Source organism: Copidosoma floridanum, unplaced genomic scaffold, assembly GCF_036245765.1.
Source record: "Copidosoma floridanum isolate Cflo_tuat_1 unplaced genomic scaffold, Cflo_Japanese_pri ptg000040l, whole genome shotgun sequence".
Taxonomy (NCBI): domain Eukaryota; kingdom Metazoa; phylum Arthropoda; class Insecta; order Hymenoptera; family Encyrtidae; genus Copidosoma; species Copidosoma floridanum.
This window is the reverse complement of record NW_028321917.1, coordinates 5612017-5631429: the sequence shown is the minus strand read 5'-3', so window position 1 is coordinate 5631429 and position 19413 is coordinate 5612017. Positions and strand designations below refer to the sequence as shown.

Sequence of the window (19413 nt, the reverse complement as noted above, 5' to 3'; positions counted from 1 at the left end):
ACCAAAAGTATGGTATTTTTATTAATTTCATTTCATTTTCGGAATTTATTTTATTTCAATTGAAACGTGATAATGAGTCTAAAATATGTATCAGGTGTAGATAACTTTTTTTGACAAGTTGGCGCTTAGTACGAAAATAAAGATCATACCGTTAAGCTGCTTAACCTTATATTATTATATCATTATATTATATATTATCATCATATCATTATCTATATACATAACAAGATAGCTTATAAGTAAGAAACTAATTTTACTCGCAGTTTCACTAAAAATGACTCAAGAAATCTTCCAGTATTTAATGAGGAAATTATTTTCAACTTAATTGATAATGATTTTCATTTCAATTTATCATAAGAACAAAGACTAAAAAGTGCTGTGTAAGTAAATATATTAAGTTTTATTGTGTTTACTTTGATAAAACTTCAGTTATTTCTTTAATTGTAGCTCTGCGAAAGAAAGTTATCGATATTATAAATATGCTGTAAGTGACGTATGTGTCAAAAGAGAAAATTACTAATGTACCCTAAAATCTCACATTTGACTAGAAATAAAATTTTCATAGTAAGAGCTATATTGTGGAAAAATATAAGTATTGATATAGAAATAATTTTTTTTTAATATTTTTGTAGATTATAATGTCTTGAGACGTAAGTCGAGCGTGATCAATCATTAAAATATGTGAAATGTATTCATATAATTGTAAAGTCGATTATTCATTTTCTTATTTATTTGACGTGAAAACTAATCAAATACATTATGGGACTCGGGAAATGTGCATGACTCAACTTACGATTTTGTCTGCACATGCGTACAATGAAAATCTGTTGGTTTTTTCTTTGCAATTCAATTTAATTATTAATATATGGTTGTGTTGCAGGTATCAATGAAAATTTTTAATTAATTTTAAATTTCATAACAGTTTTGTTGATGACTACATGACCGACTGCAGACACGTCGGTCGGACATACAGATATATTGACTACAACGCTAAGCAATTAACACATTCACAAGTGTCTTGCTTAATGGCATTTTTTATCTATGCTAGCTTCAAATCGACCATTTAACGAATTGGAAAACAAGAGCTCGGTGGTCGAGTGGTTAAGCGCGTATGAAGGCGCTAGTCATATTGAACATTGAGTTGCCAGGAGATACCGATGGTACGTGACCCGTCTAGGGGTATAGAGAATCTTATCTCAGATTATACCCCTCTTTGCGAACGACCTCACCTCTTCGAACCCCTTGTGATGCACCGAGTGCACACACATTTTTTTGTAATCAATTTATTTATTTTTTTTTTTTCCTGATAAAAACGCACTTACATGGGGTCGAAACCCATCAATGACCAAATTTTTTTTCTCCTATAAATATTTATATATTTAATTTTTATACGACATCACTTAAAAAAAAACAAAATTTCTAAATATTTTTCAGTTTTTTCTGCAAAAAACGAATGACTTTTATTTTTTCTGAACAAGTTAATTCCATAAGTCTTACTTTAGACACTGTTTTTCGAGATAAAGTAGTTTTAATGTTGCAAAGAAGTAATATTAATAACTAATGGTGCAGATTCTTAGAGCGAGTATACTAATCTCGAAAGATCTCTTATGTTTGTCCTAATGGATGCCTCAAGAAATAAAAATTAATGGTCTCGTACAGATTTTGAGCACTGTTAATCGTCTCCATACTTTTTTTTCAACATGAATATGTTTTAATCATCTAAGCATCATTTTTACGGGAAAGCGTGTCAGAAAATTTGTTGTTAGCTATTCGTTGCATTCATCAAAAGTAATATCCTGTGGGCAGGAGAAGGGGGTCAAATTCATCTGAGACCTACATATTAGTTAAATCTTCGTTTGAATATGAAAAAAAAATATAGTCTTTATCGGAAATTTAAGTATTATTCAAAGCATTAGCTTCTTTTGTCATGAATTGGGTGACTATTTCGTCAACACAGCAGCTTTACAAAAATGCCTTATATTTTGACAAAATGACACATTTTCTAAGTACATATATATGCTCATTGGTCGTTAGAGAAAAATATGATTTTACAAAAAGGTTTTGTGCACTGTGTGTGAGTGCATACAAATTATTTATATCTTTACTACAAAGATGCCAATGCAAAGGATGTAAATTCTAAACGAAGAATTTTCCATATTTTTATGTGCTTTTTTCCAAAGAGTTGCTTGATACCCTTAAAACTGAAGAAGATATGTGCACACATGCAATATTCATTATTTTGCTAAAATTTGTTTTACATTTATCACTGGTCAAAATTAAAAATGATATTTCTCAACATTTTTGTAATACTATTTTGAATCTCAAACGTTATTATTACAAGTCGATCTACAATAAATAATAGGGCGCTATGCACTTGAGCCCATCTACTGAAAAGATACGCGGTGGTGCATAAATCGGAATACGGCAGTAACAGACGCGGAAAGTTATTTAAATCACATTTCTAGTGATACGTCAGATATTTTTGGTTTACCAAACAATGATGGAGTTTCATTTTCTATCATATGCCTGATCACAGATATTTAATATATAAATTTACAATTATTTTTTTTTCTAAACGTTATTTTAATTGTTTGCTAAAAAACAGTATAAACTCGGGCCGGCAAGTCATACAGATTTATTAACTTTCCAAAATGTTGACATTTTTTGCTTTTATAATGAAAATAAAACATTAGGCTTGACTATTTGTTATTCAGTACCTTAAAAGTATTATAAAAATTAATACATAACTTATTTAAGTATTACAATATATATGTAATGTCAAAAACTTGACTTTTTCTTTTACATCTCATTACTTTCTAAATCTTCCATTTCGTTTTGTGAAATTTTTAATGCACTCAGATATTTTTATAAAAATTTTTATTTAAATACTGAATAATTTTTAGTAAATTATAACTCTTTGATGTATCAATAAACTTGAATAATTTTAACTGATCTCATCACTTTTCAAACATTCAATTATTTTGTGAAAAAATTTTTATTTAATTAGATATTTAAATTAAGATATTTATTCTAGTCATAAATAATTTCATGTTTATAAAAACTCTTTGACGTGGCAACAAAATTGACTTTGTTTTGTTGATCTTATTACTTTTTGAATATTTTATTTCGCCAAATATTTTTAAATAAGTATTATTAGAAACATATTAACTGAAACACTTGGAGATATTACAGTCTTTGCTATGAAAATAACTTTTTTTTTACTGTATAACGTTATTAGTTTTGTAAACATAATTATTTTGGATGTATTTGAAACAAATTAAACTCGCCTAACCTTTTACTTTATATAAAAGTTAGTTTTTTTATGGGGATTTATATAATACTCAATTGAACGGAGATTGCGTTAGAGTAAATATTGAGAATTATAATTACAGTGTTGTTTCGTAATACCAGCCCAGATTTTAACTTTCAATATCAATTTCAAATTACATATTTTTGAATCTTTTTTATCTAATATGTACACAAAATAGTAACATAAACAATACATTTTTTTTAACAAAAAACTGAAAGAACAATGTTATTTGAAAAAAAAGTATGAATCTTTATGCAGCATCAAAATTTTAACTTTAGTTATTTTTAGTGTAATTAACGTGATTTCTTTTGACTTTTTTTTTTTAACGTTTAAACGTTTAACTTTTTTCACAAGGATTATTTTCGCATCAATTTACGAGTACATAAATATCTTTTCTTCAGTTTTAAATCTTGATAAGAATACATATATTTGCATAATAACTTTTCAAAATGCGCAATCATCGATTTCCATTGAAAAATTGTCAAATAAAAATAGACAGTAGTAGAAAAAAAAGAGACCTGATTTGGCCGGAGTTTATAGGCTGTACATGATCATTAAAAATAAAATGTATAATTTCATAGTTTAAAAAAAAAACCAAGCATACTATACACCATACAAAAATCCACAAAAAATACGTGTAAAAAATCCTACTGTATACATTTTACAATAAATTTTCGCCCTTAATGCGAAGAAAATCGATACATATACTTTATGTTATTAATAAGTTCTACGAATTACGGGAACAAATATAAACATATTTCCTCAATCAACAGAAAAATTGTGCAGAAAAATACACTAGTCCTATTGAATCTGTAGAAATACAATTGTACGAAATAATGAGAATGATGAACAACTAGTAAAAGAATTATGTGTAAGTAATGGCCTACTTTCAAATTTTCATACTCATTTGGAGATTGAATTTTAATTTATATATTACTCGTGCCTAAAAATTTATACGGATTGTAGATACACTCGAACTATAATTTTCTATTTATCTTTTTTCCAGTTTTTTACTTTTAATTTTTTCCTTTGATATCTCTTTGACAATTATCCTTTAGAGAGATGGGATGGTCTGATATTTTTAGTATTGTTGTTATTATTATTTGACGAAAATAAATTTTCCCTCATAACTGCTTGGACTTCGTCGTTCAAGAAGCAGTAGATAAAAGATACGAAAGCTCCCTGAAAAACAATATTCTTATAACTATTATCATTGTCATTGTCATTATCTTTATTGATTAATATTTCATAGTATGTATAATCTTACTTGGAAATATGACTTAAGTTTAATGGATTGCTAGTAAATTAATGTAGGTTTTGTCTTGTCGATGCAGAACCACAAGCAGTATAGTAAGTTCTGCAATCCAAAGAGTAAGACGAGCGTAAACGTGGCTCGCAACCATTTAGTGTAATCCATTTTTGTTTTTTGCTGCCGTTCGAGCTATAGTTTTATCTTTACGTACCAAACTCGAGATATTTAAAGAAAGAAAAAAAAATCATCTGCCAAAGGATTTTATAAAATTGTTTTCGTTCATAGCTAAGAAAAATTTTTAATTAAAAAAATTGATACACTCACAGCAAAAGTCACAAATACTGCCAAGGCAATGAATATGACGGTAATGTCGTGCTTTACCCAATAGACATCATTGAAGGAAGAATAAAGATGCAATATTATACATGGAGTGGAGTACAAAGCTTTTTGAGCATCACAGATCGTTTTTTGTCAAAGCTGCTACATTGCCAAAATGTATGTTCTATGTCATCTATATATACACCACATTCACATAAATTGCTGTTTACAATATTAAGTCTATACAAGGCACAGTTGAGTGACGTATGGCCACTTCTTATTTGATTCAATGAAACGATGGCTTTGCGTGAAATGTTAAAATTAAAGAACCATGGTTTTAATCTAGGTTTGTGAAATGATTTGTAGTACCAAGTGCCTTTTGTTTCAAACATAGCTAACAAGCTCGACTCATTATACTTTTGACACATCTTTTTAAATCTAGTGATAAGATCAGTCGCAGGGATTTCAACATTGAGGGGAGGCCCGTTATCCCCTGCTAATTTGGCTAATTTATTATTTTTTTCATTTCCTACTATACCTAAATAGGCAGGAATCCAAACTAATCGAAAATTCCTATTACGTTCTTAAGCCTCGTAAATTATAAGAAATTCGAGGGCTTTTAGTAGCGCTAAACATTCTGCTAAAAATATGATTTACTTTTATAACGTTAAAAGAAGTGGCTCCATCTGCAGGGGTAGGGGGACTACATTTGATCGTAAGAAAAAGGCGCGTAATACAAAAGCTATAATTGATAATAAAGTAGCTATAATCATGTGCAAGTAATAAATATTAAAAGAAGGTGTTTGCAGCTATAAATTTCGCGCGAATTTCAAACAACAAAATTCATTTAATGATCCGTTTTTTTTAAGGTATATCAGCCAAAGTAGACGCCATTCTCCGTATGATAACACCAAATCGGGGGGGTTTAAGTATCTATTAACAATAAGCAAACAAAAAACAGGTTTGCTGTTTAAATAAATGACTGATGTAGTCTTAAGACTCTAATTTTGACGTTACTAAAGTGATTTTCGCATGTTTCAGTGTTCTTCTTGTAAGTTCTACTAAAAATGAACATCAAAATCAACTATGAAGTCTTTTTCAAGGAAATAAAGCAATATTTGTTTCGTGTGGTTTATTTTAAATTTGTTGTTTTCTAATTTCGTGGTGAAAAAAATGAAGCACAATGAAATATCAACCTATTGTAGCAAAAAACAACGTTGGCGTAAGTAACGCAACCTTACCCAAGCGACTTGAACAGTATACTTGTGTATAATAAACTAAATAAGGATAATTTCATAAAAATACCTTAATAAACCTGTAATTAAATTGTGGTAATGCTGTTCTCTTTCTAAAGCAACAAACAATCATGTTTATATTACGTCAAGTTTTTGTAAACTTTACGAGCCATTATGTGGGAAAATTTTTTGTCTCAAATTTATTTCACTTGGTGAAGTCAAACATCCTACAATACATTTTAAATACAACAAATCGCTAAATGCTGGATAATAATGTTGTTGATAAGAATAATAGCCAATTACCGACTCACTGAAAAAAAAGTTTCAATTCCTTACAGTATAAAAAACAAATGGTGTCCAAAATATAAATAGGCTTGTAAATCAACAGCTTAAATGCTACTGACATTTGGAAATAAATGGACATTTTCTGAATATGGACTTCTGATTTAAAAAAAAATTTTTTTTCTCAATTTTTTAAAGACATCTCCATTACAAAAATAATCATTGAAGATACTGTTACGTAGGATTATCGTTACTCGGGTGAGTCAATATGATATGCCCAGCATATCGTACGTAACAATACAAAAAATTAAATTAAATCCAGTGAATCGAAAAACGCTTGTAATGGTCAAGATCTTCGTTACGTTACAAATACATAAACACCTTTTTTTTTTAAACTGGAGAGAACACCAAAAGTATGGTATTTTTATTAATTTCATTTCATTTTCGGAATTTATTTTATTTCAATTGAAACGTGATAATGAGTCTAAAATATGTATCAGGTGTAGATAACTTTTTTTGACAAGTTGGCGCTTAGTACGAAAATAAAGATCATACCGTTAAGCTGCTTAACCTTATATTATTATATCATTATATTATATATTATCATCATATCATTATCTATATACATAACAAGATAGCTTATAAGTAAGAAACTAATTTTACTCGCAGTTTCACTAAAAATGACTCAAGAAATCTTCCAGTATTTAATGAGGAAATTATTTTCAACTTAATTGATAATGATTTTCATTTCAATTTATCATAAGAACAAAGACTAAAAAGTGCTGTGTAAGTAAATATATTAAGTTTTATTGTGTTTACTTTGATAAAACTTCAGTTATTTCTTTAATTGTAGCTCTGCGAAAGAAAGTTATCGATATTATAAATATGCTGTAAGTGACGTATGTGTCAAAAGAGAAAATTACTAATGTACCCTAAAATCTCACATTTGACTAGAAATAAAATTTTCATAGTAAGAGCTATATTGTGGAAAAATATAAGTATTGATATAGAAATAATTTTTTTTTAATATTTTTGTAGATTATAATGTCTTGAGACGTAAGTCGAGCGTGATCAATCATTAAAATATGTGAAATGTATTCATATAATTGTAAAGTCGATTATTCATTTTCTTATTTATTTGACGTGAAAACTAATCAAATACATTATGGGACTCGGGAAATGTGCATGACTCAACTTACGATTTTGTCTGCACATGCGTACAATGAAAATCTGTTGGTTTTTTCTTTGCAATTCAATTTAATTATTAATATATGGTTGTGTTGCAGGTATCAATGAAAATTTTTAATTAATTTTAAATTTCATAACAGTTTTGTTGATGACTACATGACCGACTGCAGACACGTCGGTCGGACATACAGATATATTGACTACAACGCTAAGCAATTAACACATTCACAAGTGTCTTGCTTAATGGCATTTTTTATCTATGCTAGCTTCAAATCGACCATTTAACGAATTGGAAAACAAGAGCTCGGTGGTCGAGTGGTTAAGCGCGTATGAAGGCGCTAGTCATATTGAACATTGAGTTGCCAGGAGATACCGATGGTACGTGACCCGTCTAGGGGTATAGAGAATCTTATCTCAGATTATACCCCTCTTTGCGAACGACCTCACCTCTTCGAACCCCTTGTGATGCACCGAGTGCACACACATTTTTTTGTAATCAATTTATTTATTTTTTTTTTTTCCTGATAAAAACGCACTTACATGGGGTCGAAACCCATCAATGACCAAATTTTTTTTCTCCTATAAATATTTATATATTTAATTTTTATACGACATCACTTAAAAAAAAACAAAATTTCTAAATATTTTTCAGTTTTTTCTGCAAAAAACGAATGACTTTTATTTTTTCTGAACAAGTTAATTCCATAAGTCTTACTTTAGACACTGTTTTTCGAGATAAAGTAGTTTTAATGTTGCAAAGAAGTAATATTAATAACTAATGGTGCAGATTCTTAGAGCGAGTATACTAATCTCGAAAGATCTCTTATGTTTGTCCTAATGGATGCCTCAAGAAATAAAAATTAATGGTCTCGTACAGATTTTGAGCACTGTTAATCGTCTCCATACTTTTTTTTCAACATGAATATGTTTTAATCATCTAAGCATCATTTTTACGGGAAAGCGTGTCAGAAAATTTGTTGTTAGCTATTCGTTGCATTCATCAAAAGTAATATCCTGTGGGCAGGAGAAGGGGGTCAAATTCATCTGAGACCTACATATTAGTTAAATCTTCGTTTGAATATGAAAAAAAAATATAGTCTTTATCGGAAATTTAAGTATTATTCAAAGCATTAGCTTCTTTTGTCATGAATTGGGTGACTATTTCGTCAACACAGCAGCTTTACAAAAATGCCTTATATTTTGACAAAATGACACATTTTCTAAGTACATATATATGCTCATTGGTCGTTAGAGAAAAATATGATTTTACAAAAAGGTTTTGTGCACTGTGTGTGAGTGCATACAAATTATTTATATCTTTACTACAAAGATGCCAATGCAAAGGATGTAAATTCTAAACGAAGAATTTTCCATATTTTTATGTGCTTTTTTCCAAAGAGTTGCTTGATACCCTTAAAACTGAAGAAGATATGTGCACACATGCAATATTCATTATTTTGCTAAAATTTGTTTTACATTTATCACTGGTCAAAATTAAAAATGATATTTCTCAACATTTTTGTAATACTATTTTGAATCTCAAACGTTATTATTACAAGTCGATCTACAATAAATAATAGGGCGCTATGCACTTGAGCCCATCTACTGAAAAGATACGCGGTGGTGCATAAATCGGAATACGGCAGTAACAGACGCGGAAAGTTATTTAAATCACATTTCTAGTGATACGTCAGATATTTTTGGTTTACCAAACAATGATGGAGTTTCATTTTCTATCATATGCCTGATCACAGATATTTAATATATAAATTTACAATTATTTTTTTTTCTAAACGTTATTTTAATTGTTTGCTAAAAAACAGTATAAACTCGGGCCGGCAAGTCATACAGATTTATTAACTTTCCAAAATGTTGACATTTTTTGCTTTTATAATGAAAATAAAACATTAGGCTTGACTATTTGTTATTCAGTACCTTAAAAGTATTATAAAAATTAATACATAACTTATTTAAGTATTACAATATATATGTAATGTCAAAAACTTGACTTTTTCTTTTACATCTCATTACTTTCTAAATCTTCCATTTCGTTTTGTGAAATTTTTAATGCACTCAGATATTTTTATAAAAATTTTTATTTAAATACTGAATAATTTTTAGTAAATTATAACTCTTTGATGTATCAATAAACTTGAATAATTTTAACTGATCTCATCACTTTTCAAACATTCAATTATTTTGTGAAAAAATTTTTATTTAATTAGATATTTAAATTAAGATATTTATTCTAGTCATAAATAATTTCATGTTTATAAAAACTCTTTGACGTGGCAACAAAATTGACTTTGTTTTGTTGATCTTATTACTTTTTGAATATTTTATTTCGCCAAATATTTTTAAATAAGTATTATTAGAAACATATTAACTGAAACACTTGGAGATATTACAGTCTTTGCTATGAAAATAACTTTTTTTTTACTGTATAACGTTATTAGTTTTGTAAACATAATTATTTTGGATGTATTTGAAACAAATTAAACTCGCCTAACCTTTTACTTTATATAAAAGTTAGTTTTTTTATGGGGATTTATATAATACTCAATTGAACGGAGATTGCGTTAGAGTAAATATTGAGAATTATAATTACAGTGTTGTTTCGTAATACCAGCCCAGATTTTAACTTTCAATATCAATTTCAAATTACATATTTTTGAATCTTTTTTATCTAATATGTACACAAAATAGTAACATAAACAATACATTTTTTTTAACAAAAAACTGAAAGAACAATGTTATTTGAAAAAAAAGTATGAATCTTTATGCAGCATCAAAATTTTAACTTTAGTTATTTTTAGTGTAATTAACGTGATTTCTTTTGACTTTTTTTTTTTAACGTTTAAACGTTTAACTTTTTTCACAAGGATTATTTTCGCATCAATTTACGAGTACATAAATATCTTTTCTTCAGTTTTAAATCTTGATAAGAATACATATATTTGCATAATAACTTTTCAAAATGCGCAATCATCGATTTCCATTGAAAAATTGTCAAATAAAAATAGACAGTAGTAGAAAAAAAAGAGACCTGATTTGGCCGGAGTTTATAGGCTGTACATGATCATTAAAAATAAAATGTATAATTTCATAGTTTAAAAAAAAAACCAAGCATACTATACACCATACAAAAATCCACAAAAAATACGTGTAAAAAATCCTACTGTATACATTTTACAATAAATTTTCGCCCTTAATGCGAAGAAAATCGATACATATACTTTATGTTATTAATAAGTTCTACGAATTACGGGAACAAATATAAACATATTTCCTCAATCAACAGAAAAATTGTGCAGAAAAATCCACTAGTCCTATTGAATCTGTAGAAATACAATTGTACGAAATAATGAGAATGATGAACAACTAGTAAAAGAATTAAGTGTAAGTAATGGCCTACTTTCAAATTTTCATACTCATTTGGAGATTGAATTTTAATTTATATATTACTCGTGCCTAAAAATTGATACGGATTGTAGATACACTCGAACTATAATTTTCTATTTATCTTTTTTCCAGTTTTTTACTTTTAATTTTTTCCTTTGATGTCTCTTTGACAATTATCCTTTAGAGAGATGGGATGGTCTGATATTTTTAGTATTGTTGTTATTATTATTTGACGAAAATAAATTTTCCCTCATAACTGCTTGGACTTCGTCGTTCAAGAAGCAGTAGATAAAAGATACGAAAGCTCCCTGAAAAACAATATTCTTATAACTATTATCATTGTCATTGTCATTATCTTTATTGATTAATATTTCATAGTATGTATAATCTTACTTGGAAATATGACTTAAGTTTAATGGATTGCTAGTAAATTAATGTAGGTTTTGTCTTGTCGATGCAGAACCACAAGCAGTATAGTAAGTTCTGCAATCCAAAGAGTAAGACGAGCGTAAACGTGGCTCGCAACCATTTAGTGTAATCCATTTTTGTTTTTTGCTGCCGTTCGAGCTATAGTTTTATCTTTACGTACCAAACTCGAGATATTTGAAGAAAGAAAAAAAAATCATCTGCCAAAGGATTTTATAAAATTGTTTTCGTTCATAGCTAAGAAAAATTTTTAATTAAAAAAATTGATACACTCACAGCAAAAGTCACAAATACTGCCAAGGCAATGAATATGACGGTAATGTCGTGCTTTACCCAATAGACATCATTGAAGGAAGAATAAAGATGCAATATTATACATGGAGTGGAGTACAAAGCTTTTTGAGCATCACAGATCGTTCTTTGTCAAAGCTGCTACATTGCCAAAATGTATGTTCTATGTCATCTATATATACACCACATTCACATAAATTGCTGTTTACAATATTAAGTCTATACAAGGCACAGTTGAGTGACGTATGGCCACTTCTTATTTGATTCAATGAAACGATGGCTTTGCGTGAAATGTTAAAATTAAAGAACCATGGTTTTAATCTAGGTTTGTGAAATGATTTGTAGTACCAAGTGCCTTTTGTTTCAAACATAGCTAACAAGCTCGACTCATTATACTTTTGACACATCTTTCTAAATCTAGTGATAAGATCAGTCGCAGGGATTTCAACATTGAGGGGAGGCCCGTTATCCCCTGCTAATTTGGCTAATTTATTATTTTTTTCATTTCCTACTATACCTAAATAGGCAGGAATCCAAACTAATCGAAAATTCCTATTACGTTCTTAAGCCTCGTAAATTATAAGAAATTCGAGGGCTTTTAGTAGCGCTAAACATTCTACAAGGATATGATTTACTTTTATAACGTTAAAAGAAGTGGCTCCATCTGCAGGGGTAGGGGGACTACTCACTACATTTGATCGTAAGAAAGAGGCGCGTAATACAAAAGCTATAATTGATAATAAAGTAGCTATAATCATGTGCAAGTAATAAATATTAAAAGTAGGTGTTTGCAGCTATAAATTTCGCGCGAATTTCAAACAACAAAATTCATTTAATGATCCGTTTTTTTTAAGGTATATCAGCCAAAGTAGACGCCATTCTCCGTATGATAACACCAAATCGGGGGGGTTTAAGTATCTATTAACAATAAGCAAACAAAAAACAGGTTTGCTGTTTAAATAAATGACTGATGTAGTCTTAAGACTCTAATTTTGACGTTACTAAAGTGATTTTCGCATGTTTCAGTGTTCTTCTTGTAAGTTCTACTAAAAATGAACATCAAAATCAACTATGAAGTCTTCTTCAAGGAAATAAAGCAATATTTGTTTCGTGTGGTTTATTTTAAATTTGTTGTTTTCTAATTTCGTGGTGAAAAAAATGAAGCACAATGAAATATCAACCTATTGTAGCAAAAAACAACGTTGGCGTAAGTAACGCAACCTTACCCAAGCGACTTGAACAGTATACTTGTGTATAATAAACTAAATAAGGATAATTTCATAAAAATACCTTAATAAACCTGTAATTAAATTATGGTAATGCTGTTCTCTTTCTAAAGCAACAAACAATCATGTTTATATTACGTCAAGTTTTTGTAAACTTTACGAGCCATTATGTGGGAAAATTTTTTGTCTCAAATTTATTTCACTTGGTAAAGTCAAACATCCTACAATACATTTTAAATACAACAAATCGCTAAATGCTGGATAATAATGTTGTTGATAAGAATAATAGCCAATTACCGACTCACTGAAAAAAAAGTTTCAATTCCTTACAGTATAAAAAACAAATGGTGTCCAAAATATAAATAGGCTTGTAAATCAACAGCTTAAATGCTACTGACATTTGGAAATAAATGGACATTTCCTGAATATGGACTTCTGATTTAAAAAAAAATTTTTTTTCTCAATTTTTTAAAGACATCTCCATTACAAAAATAATCATTGAAGATACTGTTACGTAGGATTATCGTTACTCGGGTGAGTCAATATGATATGCCCAGCATATCGTACGTAACAATACAAAAAATTAAATTAAATCCTGTGAATCGAAAAACGCTTGTAATGGTCAAGATCTTCGTTACGTTACAAATACATAAACACCTTTTTTTTTTAAACTGGAGAGAACACCAAAAGTATGGTTTTTTTATTAATTTCATTTCATTTTCGGAATTTATTTTATTTCAATTGAAACGTGATAATGAGTCTAAAATATGTATCAGGTGTAGATAACTTTTTTTGACAAGTTGGCGCTTAGTACGAAAATAAAGATCATACCGTTAAGCTGCTTAACCTTATATTATTATATCATTATATTATATATTATCATTATATCATTATCTATATACATAACAAGATAGCTTATAAGTAAGAAACTAATTTTACTCGCAGTTTCACTAAAAATGACTCAAGAAATCTTCCAGTATTTAATGAGGAAATTATTTTCAACTTAATTGATAATGATTTTCATTTCAATTTATCATAAGAACAAAGACTAAAAAGTGCTGTGTAAGTAAATATATTAAGTTTTATTGTGTTTACTTTGATAAAACTTCAGTTATTTCTTTAATTGTAGCTCTGCGAAAGAAAGTTATCGATATTATAAATATGCTGTAAGTGACGTATGTGTCAAAAGAGAAAATTACTAATGTACCCTAAAATCTCACATTTGACTAGAAATAAAATTTTCATAGTAAGAGCTATATTGTGGAAAAATATAAGTATTGATATAGAAATAATTTTTTTTTAATATTTTTGTAGATTATAATGTCTTGAGACGTAAGTCGAGCGTGATCAATCATTAAAATATGTGAAATGTATTCATATAATTGTAAAGTCGATTATTCATTTTCTTATTTATTTGACGTGAAAACTAATCAAATACATTATGGGACTCGGGAAATGTGCATGACTCAACTTACGATTTTGTCTGCACATGCGTACAATGAAAATCTGTTGGTTTTTTCTTTGCAATTCAATTTAATTATTAATATATGGTTGTGTTGCAGGTATCAATGAAAATTTTTAATTAATTTTAAATTTCATAACAGTTTTGTTGATGACTACATGACCGACTGCAGACACGTCGGTCGGACATACAGATATATTGACTACAACGCTAAGCAATTAACACATTCACAAGTGTCTTGCTTAATGGCATTTTTTATCTATGCTAGCTTCAAATCGACCATTTAACGAATTGGAAAACAAGAGCTCGGTGGTCGAGTGGTTAAGCGCGTATGAAGGCGCTAGTCATATTGAACATTGAGTTGCCAGGAGATACCGATGGTACGTGACCCGTCTAGGGGTATAGAGAATCTTATCTTAGATTATACCCCTCTTTGCGAACGACCTCACCTCTTCGAACCCCTTGTGATGCACCGAGTGCACACACATTTTTTTGTAATCAATTTATTTTTTTTTTTTTTTCCTGATAAAAACGCACTTACATGGGGTCGAAACCCATCAATGACCAAATTTTTTTTCTCCTATAAATATTTTTATATTTAATTTTTATACGACATCACTTAAAAAAAATAAAATTTCTAAATATTTTTCAGTTTTTTCTGCAAAAAACGAATGACTTTTATTTTTTCTGAACAAGTTAATTCCATAAGTCTTACTTTAGACACTGTTTTTCGAGATAAAGTAGTTTTAATGTTGCAAAGAAGTAATATTAATAACTAATGGTGCAGATTCTTAGAGCGAGTATACTAATCTCGAAAGATCTCTTATGTTTGTCCTAATGGATGCCTCAAGAAATAAAAATTAATGGTCTCGTACAGATTTTGAGCACTGTTAATCGTCTCCATACTTTTTTTTCAACATGAATATGTTTTAATCATCTAAGCATCATTTTTACGGGAAAGCGTGTCAGAAAATTTGTTGTTAGCTATTCATTGCATTCATCAAAAGTAATATCCTGTGGGCAGGAGAAGGGGGTCAAATTCATCTGAGACCTACATATTAGTTAAATCTTCGTTTGAATATGAAAAAAAAATATAGTCTTTATCGGAAATTTAAGTATTATTCAAAGCATTAGCTTCTTTTGTCATGAATTGGGTGACTATTTCGTCAACACAGCAGCTTTACAAAAATGCCTTATATTTTGACAAAATGACACATTTTTTAAGTACATATATATGCTCATTGGTCGTTAGAGAAAAATATGATTTTACAAAAAGGTTTTGTGCACTGTGTGTGAGTGCATACAAATTATTTATATCTTTACTACAAAGATGCCAATGCAAAGGATGTAAATTCTAAACGAAGAATTTTCCATATTTTTATGTGCTTTTTTCCAAAGAGTTGCTTGATACCCTTAAAACTGAAGAAGATATGTGCACACATGCAATACTCATTATTTTGCTAAAATTTGTTTTACATTTATCACTGGTCTAAATTAAAAATGATATTTCTCAACATTTTTGTAATACTATTTTGAATCTCAAACGTTATTATTACAAGTCGATCTACAATAAATAATAGGGCGCTATGCACTTGAGCCCATCTACTGAAAAGATACGCGGTGGTGCATAAATCGGAATACGGCAGTAACAGACGCGGAAAGTTATTTAAATCACATTTCTAGTAATACGTCAGATATTTTTGGTTTACCAAACAATGATGGAGTTTCATTTTTCTATCATATGCCTGATCACAGATATTTAATATATAAATTTACAATTATTTTTTTTTCTAAACGTTATTTTAATTGTTTGCTAAAAAACAGTATAAACTCGGGCCGGCAAGTCATACAGATTTATTAACTTTCCAAAATGTTGACATTTTTTGCTTTTATAATGAAAATAAAACATTAGGCTTGACTATTTGTTATTGAGTACCTTAAAAGTATTATAAAAATTAATACAGAACTTATTTAAGTATTACAATATATATGTAATGTCAAAAACTTGACTTTTTCTTTTACATCTCATTACTTTCTAAATCTTCCATTTCGTTTTGTGAAATTTTTAATGCACTCAGATATTTTTATAAAAATTTTTATTTAAATACTGAATAATTTTTAGTAAATTATAACTTTTTGATGTATCAATAAACTTGAATAATTTTAACTGATCTCATCACTTTTCAAACGTTCAATTATTTTGTGAAAAAATTTTTATTTAATTAAATATTTAAATTAAGATATTTATTCTAGTCATAAATAATTTCATGTTTATAAAAACTCTTTGACGTGGCAACAAAATTGACTTTGTTTTGTTGATCTTATTACTTTTTGAATATTTTATTTCGCCAAATATTTTTAAATAAGTATTATTAGAAACATATTAACTGAAACACTTGGAGATATTATAGTCTTTGCTTTGAAAATAACTTTTTTTTTACTGTATAACGTTATTGTGACAAAATCAAAAAACGTAACAAAAAAATACAACGGCAATCCTTTGTAATTAATAAATAATAAACCATTATTTATGGTAAATAATAAAAACTTGTTTTCGTAGTTTAATAAAATTTAGATGGTTATATTTTATTCACTTTGTGATTTTGTGTCTATTCCTATGACTTCATTTTTTATTTTGTTAACTTGTGCATGTGCTTTTTGACGCCCGCCCTCCGACCTGCAAGGCCTCGCCCTTAAGTCAACACACACATGCACGGCATCCAGCAGCAAGCATAATCGAGCAACGAGCTGTCAGCTCGTAAGCTCATACTGGTTGCGCACACATCCTTAATACCTATACATATCAGCGTATGCAGGTATTATTAATTAAAAACGTACTTTCGACTAGGGGAGGGAGAAAAGTACTATACGACACTCGGCTGGACAGTTTGAGTCGATGGCATGCAACTTATAACGGCCCCGGCTTCGCCTCGGCCGTCATAACCTTGCAGCCATAAACTCCAACTTTCCAGCCTAGTGCCGTAGTCTACTATATGAATCTTGTTAGTTAATTAATAGGTTAGTTGTTCATACGTGGCCAATGTTAAATAAAAGTTGTATAAAAATTGTATTATGAAGTGATTTAATACAATTCTCAGAAGAAATGTAAATTGCTAGAATTCGCAAAAAATAAAATAAATTTTATAAATTTATATTTTTATTTGTTGACAAATTGTCAACATTGCAGAGAAATATTGTATGCCTTCAGCGATGTTATTCCGTTTTATTACACCTTGCTCTTTCAATTCTTTTGGAACATTACATGGCTCTAGATACATGGTTATGGTATCTGGAACAACGACTGGATATTCGAAGACATCTTTATTCAACAAACAAATGTTGTGCAGTACACAACAACTTAGTATGATGTATCGCACTAAATCTGTTCTTCTCGAGCATAATTTGTCAAGTAAACATCTCCATCGAATTTTTAACAGACCAATGCATCTTTTCACCATGATTCTTGCTGCTGATAATTTATTATTAAACATTATTTATCCATCACACATATGTCCATCATCAGGATAAGGTACCATTACACAATTATGGAGAGTGTAAGCAGAATTACCTAATAAATGACTATCTTGGAAAAAGTGATTTTCGTTACACATATCCTGCACGCCTGAATATTTGAAAACCCGCATGTCATGAACTGATCCGGGTAGGCCAGTATAGCAATGCAGTAAATGTAATTTTTTGTTACATATTACCTACAATTCAAAAAAATTAATGAGCAATCTAAATTGTGGATTATACAGAACTACGTCCATAATTCATAAATTTGTCACTGATAAAACCAGCATCAGTATTGCGTGCAATTTTTAACTGTTAATAACACAACTATTACAAGTATCTATCAGTTTACTTGGAGTTGAATCACATGCACTCCTTTTCGATTGAACTTTGTGAATCTTTTTTAGGAGCGGAGATTGTTATTTGGGCTCCATCTACTGAACCTATTACGCGTGGAAATTTATAAATCCAACATTATTGAAAAACTCCAAAGCTTCCTCTTCGCTGGGCCAGCGAATGAAAAAATTGCGAAAGAGACAAAGACCTTTAATTACTCGTATCACTGCTCGCCATGCTGTTGCTTTGCCTACATCAAATTTATTTGTAACTGACCTACAAAAACTCTATTTCATTACACTTAGGAAGTAGATGTCAAAATAGGAATAATTAATTACTTAAGGATTCATTGTGCTACCTGGAAGACTCAGGAGTTCCCAAGTAGTACAAAGGTATAAATAGCTGTTTATCTGGACTTACAGGTGTCCTACCGACTCCCTCTCCTTCTGAATATGGTCTGAGCAACATCAATAAGTATTCGAAGGTTGTTCTACTCATCCTGTAATTGAAAGTATTTTAATATTGCTTGCAAAATTCTCTCACTTGTTATCAAATAACTAAATGAGAGTATCATATTGAATGAGTAGTTATGGTATTCACTTAACCGATTATTTTCTTTAAACTCTTTAGCACTGTAGTAATTTATAACAGTTTTAATAAAATTTGCAACTCGTACTCTTCTTCTATCAGGTACTCTCTGTTCACATATTTCTGTCGAACTTCTTCATCATTGAAAATTTCATCATCAGAATCACTTGAGCTGCTTGACGAATCAAATATTAGCGTTCTTAAAAGCTCAATTTTCACTTGATTCATTATTATTTGTATTTGGAGAGTAACTACAACATTTCATAAGATTGACCAAATTCAGTAAGGCTTCCTTAGATTACAAAGTAATTGAAAAGTGACAGTTAAGAGCACCTAACCCACGAGCACCACTTCACGACATTAAAGTTGTTCATAGAAAGCAACGGGTTTGGAAAAAAGCGCAGTTTGTTTTGACATTTCGGACCTCAGCTCCAGTGGTCACTTTACCTGACATGACGATCTGTGACAACAGCGTTGCCATTTACACGACAAACTTGACTTTCGGAACGCACCCAGTATTTACCAGTGACTCCGTCACTTAACGCATGAAGAAACTGACTGGTTTTCGTCGACAGACGATTTCG

At 29.5% G+C, this 19413-nt stretch overlaps 1 pseudogene; it reads right to left on the bottom strand.

Annotated features, from left to right (window-relative positions):
- Positions 1-18248: 18248 nt before the first annotated feature.
- On the bottom strand, positions 18249-19310 carry LOC149373137 (uncharacterized; annotated as a pseudogene).
- Positions 19311-19413: the final 103 nt, after the last annotated feature.